The sequence below is a fragment of the Globicephala melas genome, chromosome 13 (assembly GCF_963455315.2).
Source record: "Globicephala melas chromosome 13, mGloMel1.2, whole genome shotgun sequence".
NCBI classification, from domain to species: Eukaryota; Metazoa; Chordata; class Mammalia; order Artiodactyla; family Delphinidae; genus Globicephala; species Globicephala melas.
The window spans coordinates 88,564,794-88,583,870 of record NC_083326.1 but is presented as its reverse complement, the minus strand read 5'-3'; the positions used below and the strand labels follow the sequence as shown (position 1 = coordinate 88,583,870).

Sequence of the window (19,077 nt, the reverse complement as noted above, 5' to 3'; positions counted from 1 at the left end):
TTCTTGATGAGTCTGGCTAAAGGTTTATAATTTCCTTGAGATTTATACTGCTCATGGATGATCCTATTCCAAAGCTCCAGTACACTCTGGGAACAAAAGTAAATCTTAGATTAAACTTAACAGAGATATTGGATCATGATAGGAAACCATGCCCCACGTGAAGGTCTCCTGCTAACACTCTTCAATCACAAACTCTGCTCCAATAGGGGGATGATAGTGAGCTCTCAGAAAGCTGGTTTCTGACCAAACCTTTTATTTCCTAAATGTACCAGCTAGTTGGTGGCAGTTCTACAATACATGTTATTTCATCTTTAACATTCTTTTTTTTTTTGGCGGTGCCACACAGCATGTGGGATCTTAGTTTCCCTACCGGGGATCGAACCCATGCCCCCTGCAGTGGAAGCACAGAGTCTTAACCACTGGACCACCAGGGAAGTCCCTCATCTTTAATATTATTATATTGAATGTTGACTCCTTATAGATCTAGAACTCTTCAGATTTAAAACCTCTCCTTCTATCTCTTTATAAGCACCCAGATGCCCAGCACAGTGGGCACAGTGAATGTTGACTCCTTATAGATGTAGAACTCTTCAGATTTAAAACCACTCCTTCTATCTCTTTATAAGCACCCAGATGCCCAGCACAGTGGGTGATCAGAAGGGGTTTGGTAAACATTTGCTGAGTCGATTGATAACCCCTTAGCATTATTTCTACTGACATCTGTCTTACAGTCTGCAGACATCTGAATGGATTTAGAGACGTATGTGTCTCAGAATCTGTATTTCTGAGGATATTCAAGATAAAGCCACCATCTCCCCAGGCTTCAGCCCAGAAGCATCTTTTCAGACAGAAAATCTTTCAATTATGTATTTTTAAGCTGTTACCTGTTGGAGTTAAGGCATGAAGGAAATATTAAAATAACATTTAGTACTGCCACTGAATCCTCACATGTGTTCACCGTGGAACAGAAACACCAGCTCCATCCTGGCGTCCCAGCAGGTTTCAGAACCTTGGATAGGGCCAATGCCCAACTTGGTTTGGGAAGCTCTTCAGTCTTGGAGGGAGTTGCTAAGGACGATTCCACCTGGTGAGGTGAGGGGGAAACAGAGGAATGAAGTCGGCAGCTGAGGGACAGGAATATGGGAGAGAGATGGGAGGACAGAAGGGGTTGTGGGGGAGGAGTGTCTAAAGGCCACCACCTGGGGAAACGTGTCACACATGCTTTGGATGGCTTGTTCTTTTTTTTTTTTTTTCGATTAAAGATCTGATTTATTCAAGCATCTGAAAACATTCTACAATGAAACCTGCTATTAGCTGCTGCTTATACTGTGCTAGGGACCACGCACATACTGCCATACTGTTTTCAGAAGACTTGAAATGCCAGTGATTGATAGTTTAAAAACTGTACACCTGATGGAGAAGGAAGACAGTTTAATGCTTCACCCGGATCCAGAGGTGCACAGATGAAAGGACAGCTCCAATCGGCAAACGGGTGTTTCATGATCGTATCCGAGAAGAATCGACTGGTGATGGACAATTCAGAAATGCTTCCCCAAAAGGTGTATGGTTCCTTAAAAAGTTTCAGGTCACAACCCTTGCAGAAAACACTGACGCCCAACACACTGATTCTCGGTCCAGGAAACCTTCCAGGTTCTACGTGGCTGGGTGCCCCTCATAATCATGTTTCTGTGGTGTAACTAAGAGGGTCCTTTGGACCGGACAGGGCGCAGGTGGGGACTGTGCACCAACAGTCATAGTGGATGGCAGTGAACAAGGCAAACGATGTCATAAACCCTTCCTTTGTGAGCTCCAACGTGCTGCCATATTTTTTGCGGTACGCGGGCCTCTCACTGCTGTGGCGTCTCCCGTTGCGGAGCACAGGCTCCGGACGCGCAGGCTCAGCGGCCATGGCTCACGGGCCCAGCCGCTCTGCGGCATGTGGGATCTTCCCGGACCGGGGCACGAACCCGCGTCCCCTGCATCGGCAACCGGACTCTCAACCGCTGCGCCACCAGGGAAGCCCTACCACACTCTTCCTCATCGATCTGTAGGTAGTTGCTGAAGTAGAGGGTACAGGACACCGGCGCTGAGCAGGCAGAGTCCTGCTCGTCCCAAGAAACCTCGCCATGGTAACTTGCCCCGGATGACACCTAGACCCACAGCAATGATCTGTCGGGACCAGTAGATCACATCTAAAATTTCATCCCTGTCCTCCCGGGCCGCGTTGCCCCGCAGCACCTTGCTCCAGACAGAGACTTTGAGGGCCCCGTTGGCCAGCTGCGGCTGAGAGGTCGCCTCCTTCCGCCGCGCCGCGCGGGCGGATCGAAAACAGGTCCGGGTCTGGGGTCGCGGGTCCCGGCGCACGGGGCGGGGCGGCGGCAGCGACAGGCTCAGCAGATCGGTTCGGCGGCGCGCATGCGGCTGCCCACACTTAACCTAACACTCCGGCTCTGCCAGCTCTGCCGAGACCAGGAGCGCGCAGGGCGGAGCATCCCTGGATGGCTTGTTCTCGGGTACCAGGAGAAAACTTGCCTGAGGTCAGGGATCCATCCACATTTGGGCAGATTTTCTCCACTGTCACTACCCACGCTCCTTGGTGGCCATCTCACACTCAGGCCCTACAGGGTCCCGTACACTAGACCTAAAACGTACACTGACTGAGCCATTGTGACACGTGGTCTGCGTTCTGACGCACAGGAAGGAAAAGAAAGAGGACAGAGGAGAAATGTTAGCTCCCAACACCGGGCAGAAAGAATTTGTTAAACAAACAAACGAACGAGCCTATTTCCCCTCTTCATTCCCCCCTCCGGGCAGTGATACGAACCTAGCTTCCCTCCCTGCAACCTCACTGCTTCTGGGACCTGGACCCTGTGCTCAGTTCACGGCTGCCAATTGCTCTGCTGGGTCTCATTTTACGTCCGGCTTTTCCTCTCTGAACATATGTGCACACACATTTATTATTTATTTACTTTTGTTTGGTGATCCAACTGCAGTTTACTTTAATTAGAAAGTTAGCCTCGGGCCAAGCATAATATACATTTGTTTTGTTTGACTACTTTTGAAAACAAAAACCCACCTAAGATCCCCCATAGCTAATTAGCTTGACAAGATTTGTTTGATAACAAAGACAGTGAAATGTTTCAAATGCATCCACCCAGCCTGGCAAGAAGGTGGAGGGAATGCCTTCCAGCTCTATGTTGGCCCAGGTGTGGAGAAAGATGGATAACCCGAGGCTCAGAACGTTCCTGTGCCCTTCCCGGGACAGGGGTGTCCACCCTGAAACCACGAGAGCTGACTGCTCAGCCCCCTCCTACGACCCTTCCTTCTGATAGGCTCTGCTTCTGCTGAGCCGTGGACAGCCACAGCCACAGTCAGAGGGGCATGGCTTAGCCTGCAGAGACAGAGCCTTGGTGCCTGCACCCCTCCTCCTGGCTCCTGCAGAGACAGAAAATATGCACCACGAGAGGCAAAGGGAACTCTGCTCCAGCCTCAGAAGTGGCCCCCGTCCCTGAATTATTTACAGGGACATGTGATTAGATAATTCCTGCCATCACATCCCTACCATCCCTGCTGCTGGCTCATCAGTCACAGGTGGTTACAGGTAATTAGGGAAGTCTTCACCAGGGAGGTCTATTTACTGTCACAGATGATTCATAAATTAACACTTCATCCTCAAATCTAAATCATTAAAATAAAAAACTAAATTTGACTACATCCAATTAAGATAATAATCATCTTTCCTTGGAGTTATCTCATGCCTTATCCTGGCTAAGCCTCCAAGTCTTTCTGTGTTATTTCTTCTTATATCCCTAAAAAGTTCCAACTAGAGGAAAAGGGTCAGGAATTATTCTGCCCATTTTGCAGATGGATAACCTGAGGCTCAGAATGTTCCTGTGCCCTTCCCGGGACAGGGGTGTCCACCCTGAAACCATGAGCGCTGGCTGCTCAGCCCCCTCCTACGACCCTTCCTTCTGATAGGCTCTGCTTCTCCTGAGCTGTGGACATCCACCGCCAAGGCTCTGCCTGATGCTCATGGGTTGCGATGTGATTTCATCTGAAGTCCGCTCACCCACGTTCTTTGCCATCCAAGAGAAGGACATCTCCACTCTTCCAGCTGGTTACGCCCAAGCCTTGAACTGTGTATGCAATCTTTCAGAAAATCCTCACGGTTCTACCTTTAGAATATCTTTACCATCCAGCCACCTCACTGCCCCACATGGCAATTCTCATACAGGACCATCACCTCTTGTCTGGATCCTGCATGAGGTCCACCAGCCTCTGCCTCCACCGAGACCCCTGCAGTCGGCTCCCCACGCAGCAGCCTGGGGGTCCCTTGCCCCCATATGTCAGACCATGTCCCCCTCTGCTCAAACCCTCCAGGGTCTCCACCCATGCTGTGCTGTCCAAAATGGTAGTCACAGGCACATGTGCTGCTGAGAAATTAAAATGTGGCTGCGCGACTGAGGAACTCAATTTGCATATTACATAATGTAACTGATTTAAATTTACATAGTGACCCGTGCTCCCAATGTTGTAGAGTGAAGATCTAGGCCCTGCCCACCTCTCCACCTCCCTCTTCCTCTGCTCCTGGCCACCCACCCATCTATCCACCAAACACATCACTGTGCCTCTCTGGGCCTCAGTGTCTCCACGTGACCAGCGGGGGAGCAGTTCTACTTCCACATCCTCACAGGGAACGCTGGGAACGCTGGGAGAGTGACACGTCCTTACACACAAGTAGGGAAGCTGTGCAGCCGCCAGGGTGACAGGACGGATAGTCTGCAAAGTGGCAGCTCAGTCCAGCCTCCTTCCCACCCCCTCCCTGCTGCGAATCCCAGCATCCCTCACACTCCCCTGGGCTCTGTGTCCCCCCCTTTCATTCTGAGTGCCCAGCTTAGTCTGTGAGCTCCCCACATGGTGAGTGGGAGGGTGAGGGCCCTGGAGCAGCTGGCCTGTGTGCAAATCCCAGCTCTGTCCATGCGCCGGGTGCCCTCGGGAGGGACACTTAACCTCTCTGGGCCTCAGTTTCCTGAGGACTCTCCTGGCGGGTCCCCTCATGGTGTCCTCTGGCCCCATCACAGTGGCCCCTCCCCATATCCCCCACTGCATCACAGTGACACCTCCTCATGTCCTCAGGACACATCACAGTGACGTCAGCATCACCAAGACGTGTAACGGGCAGTGCAGCAGCAGCCACCTGTGTGTGAAATGACAGCTCTCGCCTCTCCGGACGGTCGGGGAGTTTATTCTGGGCAGGGGGAGCAGGCAGAGGCCACACTGAAAGGTTCTGTGGCACATCCAGGGATGCGGCTCTCCCTGGGGCGGTCCTGCCCCAGCCTGCGGGCTGACAGGCGCTCACGGCTGCCCTCGTCCTCACGCATTCCTGCCTCTTTCTGCTTCTGTTTTCTGCTCCCTGCTCCGACTTCCCTGGGACCCACCTCTCTGCTCTGAGACGCCGCAGCTGTAAACGCCAGATGCACGAACGGGCCTGGGGACCAGTCTAGCCGGTGTCAGCGCATTTTCCACTGAGACCTTCCTGACTCGTGTTACCTGGGCCACGGGGACGATTTGAAAACACTTTCTGTTCAGTTCTGCGGCCGGCTGTTCTAATTCCAGATCCCCATGTAAGTTCACAGGTGTTTTTTCTTTGCTTTTTGCTGGAAGCATCGGAGCAATTTCCTCTCTGCGTGTTTCCCTCACCCGCCGGGCAGGTTTACACACCGAATATAAACCGTGAGCATAAAAGTCAGGAGTCTGCAGGCCCCGTTCCTCTCAAACTGGAGCCGCGAGGTTTAACAGAGGAGAGAGGGCCTGGGGAACCACGGGCGATCACAGTTAGAATTGAATTCCCTTCTGGCACCGGACCCACCCCTGCGCCCAGCACCCTGCAGGGACAGGGAAGGCGGGGAAACTCGAGTTCCCCGCACGTGTGGACCCCGCGTTCCCCGGCTCTGGACGGGTCCTCGGTGGGCGTCTCTGCCCCGGACCCGGTGGCCGTCCGCTGTGTCCCGCACGAGCCCCTCCCGGCGTCCCCGGCCGTGCGCAGCTGCACGTGGAGGGATTGGCAGGTCAGGACCTGAGTTCCCGCCGCCAGCTGAGGGTGATGACGAGTGCATCAGCACCTGCCGGGCCGTCGGTGCCTTGTGTGGTCACGACGTGTCTGTCCACAGACAGGCCGGACCGACTCAAGCCCAAAGGGGCCTCTATCGCTGGTGGGCCTGGAAGGGCCGGGGGAGCTGGGGATTCAGGCGGCATTTGGACAGGGGAGGGCGCGTGCCGGGCCAGGGGTCATGGCCTTGGGGTGTCCTCGGATGACCTGGTCACACACTGAGGGATGTCGGGAGGGTCCGAGCACAGCGCCTGAGGGTCCCCAGTGCCCCGGGTACGGTCCACCTCCCCACCACCCAGCATCGTTACACATGTGAGTGTGTTCCATCTTGGCTTCCTCTTCTTGAGAAGCGCTGCTCCATGTAGCTGGGGAGGTGTGGGGCTTTCTCATCCCACGGCTGCTGTCCCGATGCCCAGAGCCCATGCAGCACTGGGTGAGGTGTGAGTGTTCTGGGTCCTGGAATGGGGACTGTCCACCCAGGGTACGTCGGACTCGAGGGCTGAGACGAGCACCCAGGGTGTGCTCAGTGCAAGGGCACATGTGAGCTGGGGCACAGAGGAGTCGTGCTGGAGGCCGCTCTCCACTGGAGCGCTGTCAGGGTGCCAGGGCGCAACGCTGCTGAGCCCTCACCGTTCACAGTCCCCATGTAGACTTTGGTGGAAGAAGCCTCCCGCCCCCCCCCCCTTTTTTTTTGGCTGCACCTCCCAAGTGGGCTCTTAGTTCCCTGAGCAGGGATGGAACCTGTGCCCCTGCAGTGAGAGCACAGAGTCTAAACGGCGTCCCGCCCCCTTCCTGATCGTCTCTCCGTGCCCCCGCCTCCCTCCCCCCCCAGCCGGCGGGGGTCCTTGGTGGAGATGGGAGGGGGCAGGAAACTGTCTCTGAAGTGCACGTCTGACTCTTCCTGTTATACACACACACACACACACACACACGCACACACACACACTCATGGTTTCTGAAATTAATAGCTGCTGTTTTCAGTTGTCTTGCTGTCTGTGCACAGAGGTGGGAACGGGGGAGACCCCCAGAGGGGCACTGGAGGAATTTATGAGCCCCCAAGTCATACTCAGAAGACACCCTGTCTTGTGCTGTGAAGAAGCTCTGCCCACGACTGGCCTTGGAGAGGGTGACCCAGTGACACAGCTCTGGGCCACGTCAGGGGTCACACAGAACTGTGTCGTCTCGCACATGTGCTGGGTGTCCCTGGGGCTGTGCACGGCTCCCCCCCGCACTGGCTGTCAGGTCAGTGCACAGGAGGGAAATGGGGCCCTGGGTGTGGGTGGGCAGGTCTGGTACTCGGCTTCCCCTGGGCTTCACTCTCCCCACACGTGCACGCCCTGTGTCCGTGTCCCTGTGATGAGCCATGGGTCACCTGTCCCTCTGGGTTACATCCTTCCCGGGCTCACAGCTCCCCAGGGAGCCTGAGAGGAGCAGCTGCTCAGGCCCCATGTGGAACCTCCCACCAGACAGATGTTTATGAGTTGCCGTGACTGGTACAGCCTCCCCAGGCTGATGGGCAGATGGGCAGACAGGCCCCGAAGGCTCAGGCAGGGCCTCGTAGGGGGGCTGCCCACCCGGGCCCTGACCAAGCCCACCCCCGGGGAGCCGTGCCCTAAAGCAGAATGCCCGAAGCTCTCCGTGGATGAGCGCTCCGTGGATGAGCGCTCCGTGGATGAGCGCTCCGTGGATGAGCTCTCCGTGGATGAGCTCTCCGTGGATGTCCCCACGAGGGCATCAGCATCTGAAAATGCCAGCCCAGGGTGGGTGCACTGAGTGCAGGTGAGGGCTAAGCACTGACAAAGTGTCTGGAGACTGAGTCTCAGCTCAGGCTCTGCAGCCATTATTCTAGAACATTCTTGCCCCCCGGCTCCCGGAGTGCTGGTGGCTGCAGGGTGTTCTGGGTCCCTCATGTCTGATGTCATTTACCTCCTATGCTCAGGTGGCATCATGTCCTTGTGTGACAGTGACCGTGAGCCTGGATGACCAGAGCTTCCGCCTCTGGATCCATTACACACGGAGAACTAAAGACCAAGCTGTCTTCCTCTGTGATGTGGGTGGGTCTGTTGGGTGGTGGGAGTGGGCAGAAGGGGGCAGAAGTTCAGCAGGAAGCGTGTTTGTGAGAGGGTAGGGAAGAGGGAGGACGTAAAGTGGTTCAATCCACAAGTTTAAAGAAATGAAGTCACAGAGTTATTTATGATTAAATGTAACTCTTTCTCCAAATCTGTCACCACTCAATGTAGGTGACACCAGATTTAGACAGTCTGTGGGCGTCTGCATGGAAGCAAATCACATCTGTTCGTTGCCAGGAAAGGTTGATCTGAAAACGGATTGAAGTTATCCGTGCTAAAAATGAACATTTCATGAAGAGTCATGTGAGCGAGTGGCAGCCCGAGCACATGCCCACCTCTCAGCTAGGGGTGGGGACACCATGAGGACAGCATCTATCCCCACCCCACCTGGCTGTGTCCGGGAGAGGGTGGTCAGGTCTCCCAAAGGAAATCCAGAGGAGGGGGGAAAAAACAAAGAGAACAGGGAGGCAGGGTTGAGCCCCAGGCATGGGGCAGCTGGTCCTAGGAGGCCACTCGGTGCTGGGACCTCAGAGACAAGGACTGTGTGTATTTGATATCTGTGCTTAATGACCAAACGGAAGTTTTGTGACTCCAAACAGGAAACCGAGGTATCAAGTACACATTTTTATCCTGAGAATTAGCAGACTGCTGAATATTGTAAGCATAGGACTTGGTGTATCCACCACAGATCATGCTGTCCCTGGATTTGAAACTGAGCAGGACACTGTGGGGCCTTCCTGGGGACAGATCCCTTGCCCTGTGTCCCCTCTCTCTTGTTTGTAGAAGAACTTTAGCCTCCTAGGCCTTCCCCAAGTTCCAAAGAGCAAATTTAATCCGAGAAGTGAGAAAATGCAGAAACAAAGGAAAAGAGTCAAGTAAGACAAGTTAATAATAGTTTAGCCATAAAGCCAAGGACCTTTTGTTCCTCCTCAAGGGCTGTAGATACTGGGCTGAGCCGTATCCTTGAGGTGTTTTGCAGATACCGAGACCCTCACCAGGTGGAGAAACTAAATGCATGCCGACCACCACCACGTAGACCCCAGACCAGCTGGAACCAGAAGGTTCATGATGTTGACTCCCAGAACACCACCTGTTACCGCACCACCGACCAATCAGAAGGATGTCCACAAGCTGATCACACACCTGCGACCCTCTCCCTCACTTTGCCTGTAAAAACGCTTCCTGAAAGCCATCAGGGAGTCCTGGTCCTTCGAGCATTAGCAGACCCACTGGTCTCCTCGCTTGGCCCTGCAGTAACTGCTGTACTTTCCGCCGTCACCACAGCCTGGTGCTTTGCTAGCAGACCCAGGTTTGGTACAGTAATAGGTTTCTGTCTTTAATGCTTTTCTTTATTTTTTTCTCCTTTGAAAAGATCTCCTCCTTCCTCCCTCCCGTCACCTTCCCATCCCCTTCCATCTCCAGTTCGCCTCCCAGGCCGTGCCCTCTCCGGGTCCCATGGGGACACATGCGTGGTGCCTGGGCATTCTCCCCCTCTCCTCACATCAGTGCCCTCGCTCAGGTCTAAACCAAACAGGGGCACTCCACACCTGCTGTGAGCTGGCGTCCTGGTGGGCCTGCCGTGCCTTCTCCACTGATGGCTTCTGGCTCTGCCGGTGGGTGCCCAGCCCGGGTGTCTCCAAAGCCTCAGCCTCGCTCGCTGGCTCCCTGGCAGCTCTGCCCACCTCAGAACCCACCCCAGTGGACCAGGAGGGTCACGTGCACCCTCCCCAGCCAATCCTGCTTCAGGGATGGGGATATTTATGCTGATTGGCCAGGCCTGATTCCCTGCTCTCTCCTGAACCAATCACCGTCCTTGGTGGGGGAGGGGGGCATGCAGTGATTGGCAACTTCCTGAGTCACGTGCCCCATCCACATCACTCCATCTAGAAAGGCAAGATGTGACTCCCCAGAAAGAAAATGAGGCCACCTGACCAGAAGGCGCCCCCCAGAAAATGGGTGCAGGGACATTGAGACAACAGCACCCACCCACTGCTCACACCCGAGAGAGCTTACCCTCCCTGCCGTTGCTTTGATCCTAGGCCCCGTGCCAGGTGCTGGCCATGCTCCTGCACTACCTCTTCCTGAGCGTCTTTGCGTGGATGCTGGTGGAAGGGCTGCATCTCTACAGCATGGTGATCAAGGTCTTTGGATCAGAGGACAGCAAACACCGCTACTACTACGGGATAGGATGGGGTAGGTGGGGATGGGATGGGATAGGGTAGGGTGGGATGGGATGGGGTAGGGAGGGCTGGAACAAGTTAGGTGGGGATAGGATGGGGTAGGGCAGGTGTACCTTCATTGTCAGGTCCTTCTTCCGACCCCTCTGCCCCCAGAAGGGCAGGAGAGGAAGGAGAGTTGGACAATTGATGGCAAAGACCTGTCGGTTTGTTTGTCTCTCTTTGTTCTTGTCCATCCTGAGGAGTCCTGGTGAGTACCTGAGGCCTCGTTTCCTGCGGGAGGGTCGGGCTATGTAATTGACACCTGGCCTTCCGGCATTTGCCGTAAGGAATCTACCAGCCGCTGGAGACCTGCGATTTCTTTCTGATTGTCTCTCAGTAGTTTTAATTTTCACAGTCCTCGTTATGCGAAGATGACACGTTTGTTTTATGCTTCGAGCTGGCAAATACTTCTTTGGTGAGGAATTGGAGGTAAAATACACACACACCCTGTAAGGCCAACGGGCCGAGGCGGGGGAACACAAGCAGATTCACAGGTTGCATCAGACCGAATTCTCCGGACCACCCAGTTCCAGAAACTGACATGCGGACTTTGAACCCAGCCCAGCCTTCCCGCCTTTCGAGGGGCGGGACTAACGGTCCCCCAGGATACCCGAAAAGACCACCAAATAAGGAATACCCTGCGCCCTCCCAGATTCACCACACCCCTTTCCCTTCTTCCCCTATAAAGTCTTGCCCAACCCCCCCCGCCCCCCCCCCGGGCGCGACTTCTCTGGCCCCTTTCTCTCGGACCAGTGCACCCCGCCCGGGAGCGCTCCCTAATCTCTCAGACCAGTGAACCTCGCCCGCGAGCGCTCCCTAATGAAGCTCACTTGAAGCTTTCCTCTGTTCCGCGGTGCCGTTTGTTAAGATCCGACCTTACACACCCCACTGGTTTTCCTGGAGTGAATAGCTTCATTATTCCCCTGGGAGGATAGAAGAGGGAGAATTTGGACTTTGAAGGGCAGCTGTTGGGGGGGGGGCGTTCCTGGAGGAGGGGCCACTAGAGAGAGAGGGAAACTCCTGGGAAGAAAGAAGGGGAGAATGGATGCAGGTAGACGAACTGTCTCTGCCTCATTCTGCATTATCTTATTGCTTAGAATTTTTATATCTTTTATTGAAAATTTGAATCTTCCTTTTGCAATAGATGTGCTCCTGACAAGGAAGGGGTTACTATGTTTTTTAGCAGTTGTGTGATAGCCAGGACGGAGCAGAGTTATGAAGACGAGGGCCTTCGACGACCCTCCCGCTGGTCGCTTCAGCTGAGGACTCACTCTCAGTCAGGGGTTGCAAGCCCCCATGTCCACTGAGACCAGACAGGGAATCGGCACCCTGTAAGACCTGGCACCCTGGACTCTGTCCCTTCCTGATGGTACTTGGCTGGAGCTGGACAGCGCATGTCACCACCCCAGCCCTGGAGGACCCCAAGCCTGCGGGCCTGGATGTGAGCTCCCTGCAGACAGAGCGCTAGGCTGGTTTCTAGCAGCCTCCATCCATCTTCCTGCCAGCTTCCCCTTAATGAATTTCATCAGCGGCTCAGGAGCTGTGTTCTTCGCTCTGAGTGGGCTAGACTTGGCTCTGGGCCTAAGAACAGACAATCTGCAGGTGGCTGGCCTCTCTCTACCTGCAGTTATTAATTAGGAAGGAGGTGGAGGCTGACCCAGGGCCCCAGGAGGTCACCCTGCAGGGAGGGCCCCTCGGAGAGGCCGCTTCTCCGCGGATTCCCTCCCTGCTCTTACCCCGACCCTCAAACCACCTGAAGCTGGCGGGAGTGGCACCTTCAGATGCCAGGCCCCGAGCAGGCGAGTATACAGTGGGTGGAGGTGGATGACAAATACACCCTGTCTTCTAGAAAGTTCACGAGGAATCCAGGAGAGGACGGCAGTGGTGAGCACACAAGAGTTTCAATACCAGCACAGTGTACACCAGCCTCAGCTCCCACACTCAGGAGCGGAAGAGACGTGTGTGCTTTATTTTCTCGTGATGCTACCTTATTTCTTTCAGAAGCTCCCGTTCAGCTGGAAGGTGGAATTTCATCAGCCAATTCTGGATCCTACCAGGAAAACTCATTACACAGCGCCAAGATAGCTGAAGGCGCGTCCCAGGCCGTATTGTGCTGCAATAGCGAATAACCCACAAAATCCCGGTAGCTTGAAACAGCCAGTTTTTTTCTTGCTCACACTTCATGTCTTTCATGAGAATCAGGAGGTTCCACTTATGACAGCAAAAATCTCAATGAAGAAAGCACAGCCTGATCGCTTTGAAAAGTTTCTATTTTCAAGGGTGAAAGCTTGAACCCCCCCAAAATATATTTCATTAAGATGGGACCAGGATTCTGAAATGTTATCACTGTCTTGTTGGCATCTCACAGTTCAGAAGCTGGTAATAGAGAAAAAGGAAATGGGAACGCCAGGTAGTTAATAATAGTAGATTATTGTAGGGATTAGCTTCATGCCTTGAGTGACTTATTTTACATACACCTGGAGACACCTCATTTGGTCTTCACAATAGCCTAAGGAGGAAGGTATTCATTACCACTTTTCACAGTGAGAACATGAAGGCTCAGAGGGGTTTAATGAGTTCCCTAAGGCTGCACAGCTGGTCTGGGGCTGGGAAAGGAGCCAGGTGTTGGCTCCAAACCCACTCACTGTTTTCTCCATCCTGCTCCCACGTTCCTCATTCTGCCATCTGTGAACTTTTTCTTAACACACACACTCCTCTAGTCTCTGTAGCTTGCTCTGCAGCTGTGAGTTCGAGGAACGATCATCCCAGTCTCTACTTTCTATTGAGTGTTTGTGCCAGTATTTTGCTGCTACCCTCAGAGCTGCAGAGAATATCTTCGTACTTAAGTAGGACAAATTTCAAGCACAATGCCTGGTACTTGGTCCTCGATAAACATTCATTACATTGATATGCTTATCTAGGTCCGGGTGTCATTAGCAGGGTTGCACATGCAGTTACATATTTTAGACGCTCTGTTAGTTTTTCCTTATGCTCATCCATCACCCTCCACATCCGTCACTTCATCACATCACCATCATCACCACCATCATCATTACCTTCACTATCACCGTCATCATGTTTACAGCTAACATCTGTTGGGCACTGCTGTTCAGCTGTGTGCGTACTGGGCTGAGTTAAGAACTTTGCGTGTATTTTCTTACTGAGTCTTCCCCCATGATCACTTGTTGAATGAGTGAGTTCATTGACTCACCAATGATCAGTAGGGATCTTAAGACATGGCTTACTTATCTTAAATACGATACATCTGATGATTCTTCCCCCTCCGTCATCCTCCCGCTAGCATTCACTGAGTGCTTATTTACCAAGAATGATAAACTACTTATTAGTTCTTACAGTGACATTTCGTGGTAAGGACTGTTGTCACCCCCATTTTACAAACGAGGCAGCTGAGCCTCAGAGAGGTAAACTGACCTGCCCAACGTCACCCAGCTCTGGATCAGCAGAACCTGGGTTTCAACCAGGGAGTCTGGTCCCACATTTGGGATCAGATAGGACCATCCCACGGCCTCCCAGACACACAGGCCACCGACATGCTGACCTGGCCTCTCATCCTTACACAGATTATCTTCCACGTATCTGGAGACACAGGAAGTAGGAGGGTAGTGGGACAAATTCATGGTCATCAAATCCTACTATGGAAGAATCTTGCATTTGTATGTGGTCAGAACTAGGGAAAATGTGTCTGGGCTGCAGACACTCTCTGACTTGGCACAAAGCTGGCTGTTACTCAGAAGAGTCTGTGAGGCATCAGCTCCAGGCATTCGGCACCTTGCCAGGAAGCTCTGTTTTCCGTTTCCCTTTCATTGCCATTTCAAATTTTTAATCAAGGTAGACTTGTGAGAGTCTAAAATTGTCCTCACTACAAAGGATGGGTGGTGTTCTAGACAGAGAGAACAGGAGGGACTGAATTCCAGGTGGAGGTAAAAGAAAGCTACATGTGAGATGCTCAGGCTGACCCTATAATCATTCTCAGCTTCCAGCAGCTCCAGCGGAAGCCCGAAGAGCAGCTGCTGTTGGTGCGAGTGGGGTCCTGACCCTCCCCTGCGGGTCCTGATGCCCTGATGCTCTGGAGCCCCCTGGGCTTCATCTACGCAGGGTTTCTACCCTGCAGGAGCCAAACTAGGTGGATCAGTGAATGCCCAGCGTCAATGCTCAGCAAGAACAGGCGCTGGCTCTTCCTGGCTCCTGTGCTTTGCTCCAGAGGTGGAGGTCTCAGCACACTCAGGAGTTAGTCACAGTATTTCCAGAACCTGTAGCTGGGTCTGTGCTGCACCCATGGAATCCAGCAGCATCCACGTGATGGAGTCCTTAGGTTATGTTCCCCAGGAACAGGGCCTCAGGGACATCCGCTTCCTCATGCAGAGGAAACTGTGGTCTCAGCTCTTTGCACCTGGTCAGGCACCAGCCCTGCCCCTGGATCCAGTCTCTTCACACTAGACTGTGAACGCAGATGCACACCAGCTCTAGACCCTGGGCTGGGTTCCTGAGCCCTTCACTGGCAGAGGGAGCAGAGGGCTGGGGGTCCTGAGTTCCTCACCGGCAGAGGGAGCAGAGGGAGAGGCTGCTGTGCTCAGGGCGGCTGCGTCATTTATAGACCTTGGAGGAGGCACGACTTTCTGAGTAACTAGAGTGGGTTGTTTTCAGAAGCAAAGTCCGATTCTCAAGTCAAGACCCTCAGAATTCACCTGTGTGTGTGGAAGTGGAGAAAGTCCTGTTTTCGATGTGTGCTCTCCAGGACAAACTCCCCAGATAACTGGGGTGGGGAATGCTGCGTATCTGCCTCCCTGTTTGAGGTCCATAGACATATTAGCTTATAAATGCCTCTAAGCTACACAGTGTCATCTGGAAGAGAAAGAGGAAGGTTCCCTACGGTCAGTCCAGATTTCCCAAAGCTCTTCTTGAACATAGGGCCCTTTCTTTGCGGAATGACTGGTAGCTGATCCAGAGTAGGTTTGAAAAACTTTATTCTCAGTATGAGAGCTTTCTTCCAACTCCCAATCCCCAAACAGACTGTGACATGGCATTGTAAATACCAGGCAGATTTACTCTGTCTTAATTCAATGTCAAGTGGCAGAAACTCAACTGAAAGTAGCTCATGGAACAAAAACACCAGGGCGATGGCTTCAGGCACGCTCGCTCTAGGGACTCGAGTGACATTATCAAGATTTTTTCCCTTTTTTCCATCCTGCAGATCTGACTCCTCCGTTTGTGCCTTGGCTCTCCTCATGTAGTATCAAGATAGCTGCTTGGATCTGAGTCTCACTAATATTTGCATCTTCTTAGAAAGCTCAGCTGCTTCTTCTCAATCATTTAAATGAAGAATCCAGGACTGAGTCTCATTGGTCCATCCAGTGCTACACGTCCATTTTTGGGTCAATCTCTGGCAAGAGATTTAATGATTTAGTAAGCTGGGTTTGGGTAACATAGCCATCTTAGACCCATGACAGGAGTCAGATAACCTGACCACATAGAACGATGATGGCTCTGAGGACTTCCCTGGTGGTCCAGTGGTAAAGAATCCGCCTTACAATGCGGACGCGGGTTCCATCCCTGGTCAGGGAACTAAGATCCCACATGCCGCAGGGCAGCTAAGCCCATGTGCCACAACTACGGAGCTCTCACGCCTCAACGAGAGAGCCCGCGTGCCACAAACTACGGAGCCCACGCCCCCTGGAACCCACGTGCCACAACTAGAGAAGAGAAAACCTGCACGCTGCAGCTAGAGAGAAGCCCGAGCACTGCATCGAAGAGCGGTGCACCCGTGCGCCGCAACTGAAATCCGACGCAGCCAAAAATAAATAAAAAATAAATCTTCGAAAAACAAAACGAAAAAGGATACAGGGCTTCCCTGGTGGCGCAGTGGTTGAGAGTCCGCCTGCCGGTGCAGGGGACACGGGTTCGTGCTGCGGTCTGGGAAGATCCCACATGCCGCGGAGCGGCTGGGCCCGTGAGCCATGGCCGCTGAGCCTGCGCGTCCGGAGCCTGTGCTCCGCAATGGGAGAGGCCACAACAGTGAGAGGCCCGCGTACCGCAAAAAAAAAAAAAAAAAAAAGGATACAGTCTTCTTAAAAAAAAAAAGAATGATGATGGCTCATCAAGGAAAATGCAGGCTCAGTTGCTTGAAGAAAGTGGACCAATGGAGCAGATCTGTAACGGTGCCTGCAGACCCAGCAACACTGACAAATACCCATCATCCTTCAAGTTCCAGGTGACCTCACCTGCTCCACCTGTCCCCCTTCCCCCACAAGCCATGGCTCTAGACTGGCAGATTGCTTCCATCACTGCAGGACCACACCTTTTCCAGGTCATCCATTTTGACATGGCATCATTCACTTCCTTATCCTCGCGCGCGCGCGCGCACAAGCATGTGAACGCAGGCACCTACCTGTTTCGTTGCATCTAAGCTCTTAGGAGACTTGTATCTCATCTCACATTTGCCCTATGACCCCCACCTGTCAGATTAACCGGGGACATGGTTTTGCACGTATTTTCTCCCGTTCCATAGGCTGCCTTTGCATTTTGCTCCTTGTTTCGCTGTTCAGAGCTTTTTAGTTTGATGTAAGTCCACTCACTTATTTTTGATTACGTTGCTTGTGCTTTAGGCGTCATAGTCAATAGCTCATTGCCAAGACCCATGTCAAGGAGTTTTTGCCTGTTTTCTTCTAGTTTTATGGTTTCAATTCTTATATTAAGTCGCTATTTATTTTGAGTTAATTTTTGTGAGCACTATAAGAGATGGGTCTAGTTTCATTCTTTTGCACGTGAATATCCAAATTTCCCAGCACCATTTATTGAATAGACTGGCTTTTCTCCATTGAGTATTCTTGGCTCCAGCTTTGTCCTTTTTTTCAGGATTGCTTTGGCTATTTGGGGTCTTTTGTGGTTCCCTATAAATTTTAGGATTTTTTTCTACTTCTGTAAAAAATGCCGTTGGAATCTTGTTAGAAATTACATTGAATCTCAATGTAATTAAAATGAGAATTTAATTACATTACTAAAATGAGAAATTATGAACGATATAAGTAACCAAAATATTTCCTGTTGAAACGTGAAAACATGATTTCCAAATTGATTCAACTTGTTATATGTCTCTGAGAAGTAAGAAGTTGTTTTAGTTTCTGTGGACTGTTGAATTGCTCTTTACATAAGTATTTCCTCTATCTTAAAACAAACCGGAAGGGCTTCTGAATGGCACTGACCCCTTCAGCGTGGGAAGGTAGTCTTGACAAACTTGCTTCCAAGGCTGCCTCCAAGGTGATTCATTCCATCAAGTCTATAGTATCTCCAAATCTACATGTCGAACTTCAGGATTTCATTTTTTCAGTTCCTTCTCAAGTCTATCTACTTCACCTCCTAAAGTATCAATAATATTTTCTCCATGTTTAAGCGTAAAGGTCTCTAGTTCTTCAGGAGTCTTCCCTTCTTGAACTTCTTGTAGCATTTAGTCAAAATCTTGTTTTTCCAAATATGATCTTGTAACAACTCGTCCATCGAAATCTACTCCTGCCTTAAATCTTACGTTCCCTAATCCTAGATCTGTGGCTTTAACATCACGAATTGCGCTTACTCATGGGTCGTTCTCCAGGAGTTCAAGTAAGAACAAGTTGTACTTACTTGGATCGCCCTAAGAGTGCTTCTGTGTTAGTGTAGATGAGGAACGCTGAGACCACACCTAATAAGGTGCCCACACCCAAAGAACCTAGGCTGTCGTACAGTGGATTGCCTGTTATAGAAGCAAGGCCCATACAAGTGGCTGCTTTGTCACTCCCAACGCTGCTGCAGTGTCCTCCAATAATATAACATTTGTACTAGGATCACGGCTTTCCATTACACAATTGTAAAATGACATTTCTTTGGCCTGAGCGCTCTTACGAAGCTCATTTGCAGCAACAAGGCTGGGGCCGGGGAAGCAGATGCTGGGAATCCTGGATCCTGCTGAGGGGAGCCTCTGTCTGGGGGGAGGTCGTGGCTTTACTGCTCTGTGGGGTTAACTCCCTGTTCATTAAAATTAACCAGCTACGGTGAGGATGTGGGGGAAAAGGGAACCTCCTACACTGTTGGTGGGAATGTAAATTGGTGCAGTCACTGTGGAAAACAGTATGTTATTGAGTTTCTTGTTTCGGTACGTTGTGTGGTATTTTTCATAAAATGACTGGTAATTTTTTTGTTTAAAATCTGAGCCTACTGATAGGAATGATGATCTGAGTTTGAACCTTTCAGGTGATGCCATGGGAAGCTTGACAATGACTTTAATCAAGGAGGCAGAACTATGTGCTAGAGACTGTGGTCCTGATGACGCTACGGAGCCCTGACTGCAGCTCTGCCTGGAATTGGTACTAACTAGTCTTTTCAAAAATGCAAGCAAAACAAAAACAAAAACAAAAACAAAAATGCTGTTTGCTGCTTAAGCGAGAAAGAATCAGGTTTAAGTCACTGGCAGCCAGGAGTGACTTAGAAAACTATCTTCTCCAAGCCTTTTGGAATTTTTGCCTCCTGTCTGGCACCTGTTACCATGACAACCGTGCAGACTGTAATGAGCTGGTCCCACGAGTAAAGGAGGTGAAGAGGCAGCTTATGGTGTTCGTCTCCTGAAGCTTTATCAACTGCAGTGTTTTGAGATTAGCTTCTCTAGCCATGACAGACTTCCAGATGTTTCAAA

The 19,077-nt window shown here is 51.8% G+C and overlaps 2 pseudogenes; both read right to left on the bottom strand.

Moving 5' to 3' along the window:
* Positions 1–1,581: 1,581 nt before the first annotated feature.
* On the bottom strand, positions 1,582–6,411 carry LOC132598325 (uncharacterized; annotated as a pseudogene).
* Positions 6,412–17,691: 11,280 nt separating this feature from the next.
* On the bottom strand, positions 17,692–18,421 carry LOC115855106 (proton-coupled zinc antiporter SLC30A9, mitochondrial pseudogene; annotated as a pseudogene).
* Positions 18,422–19,077: the final 656 nt, after the last annotated feature.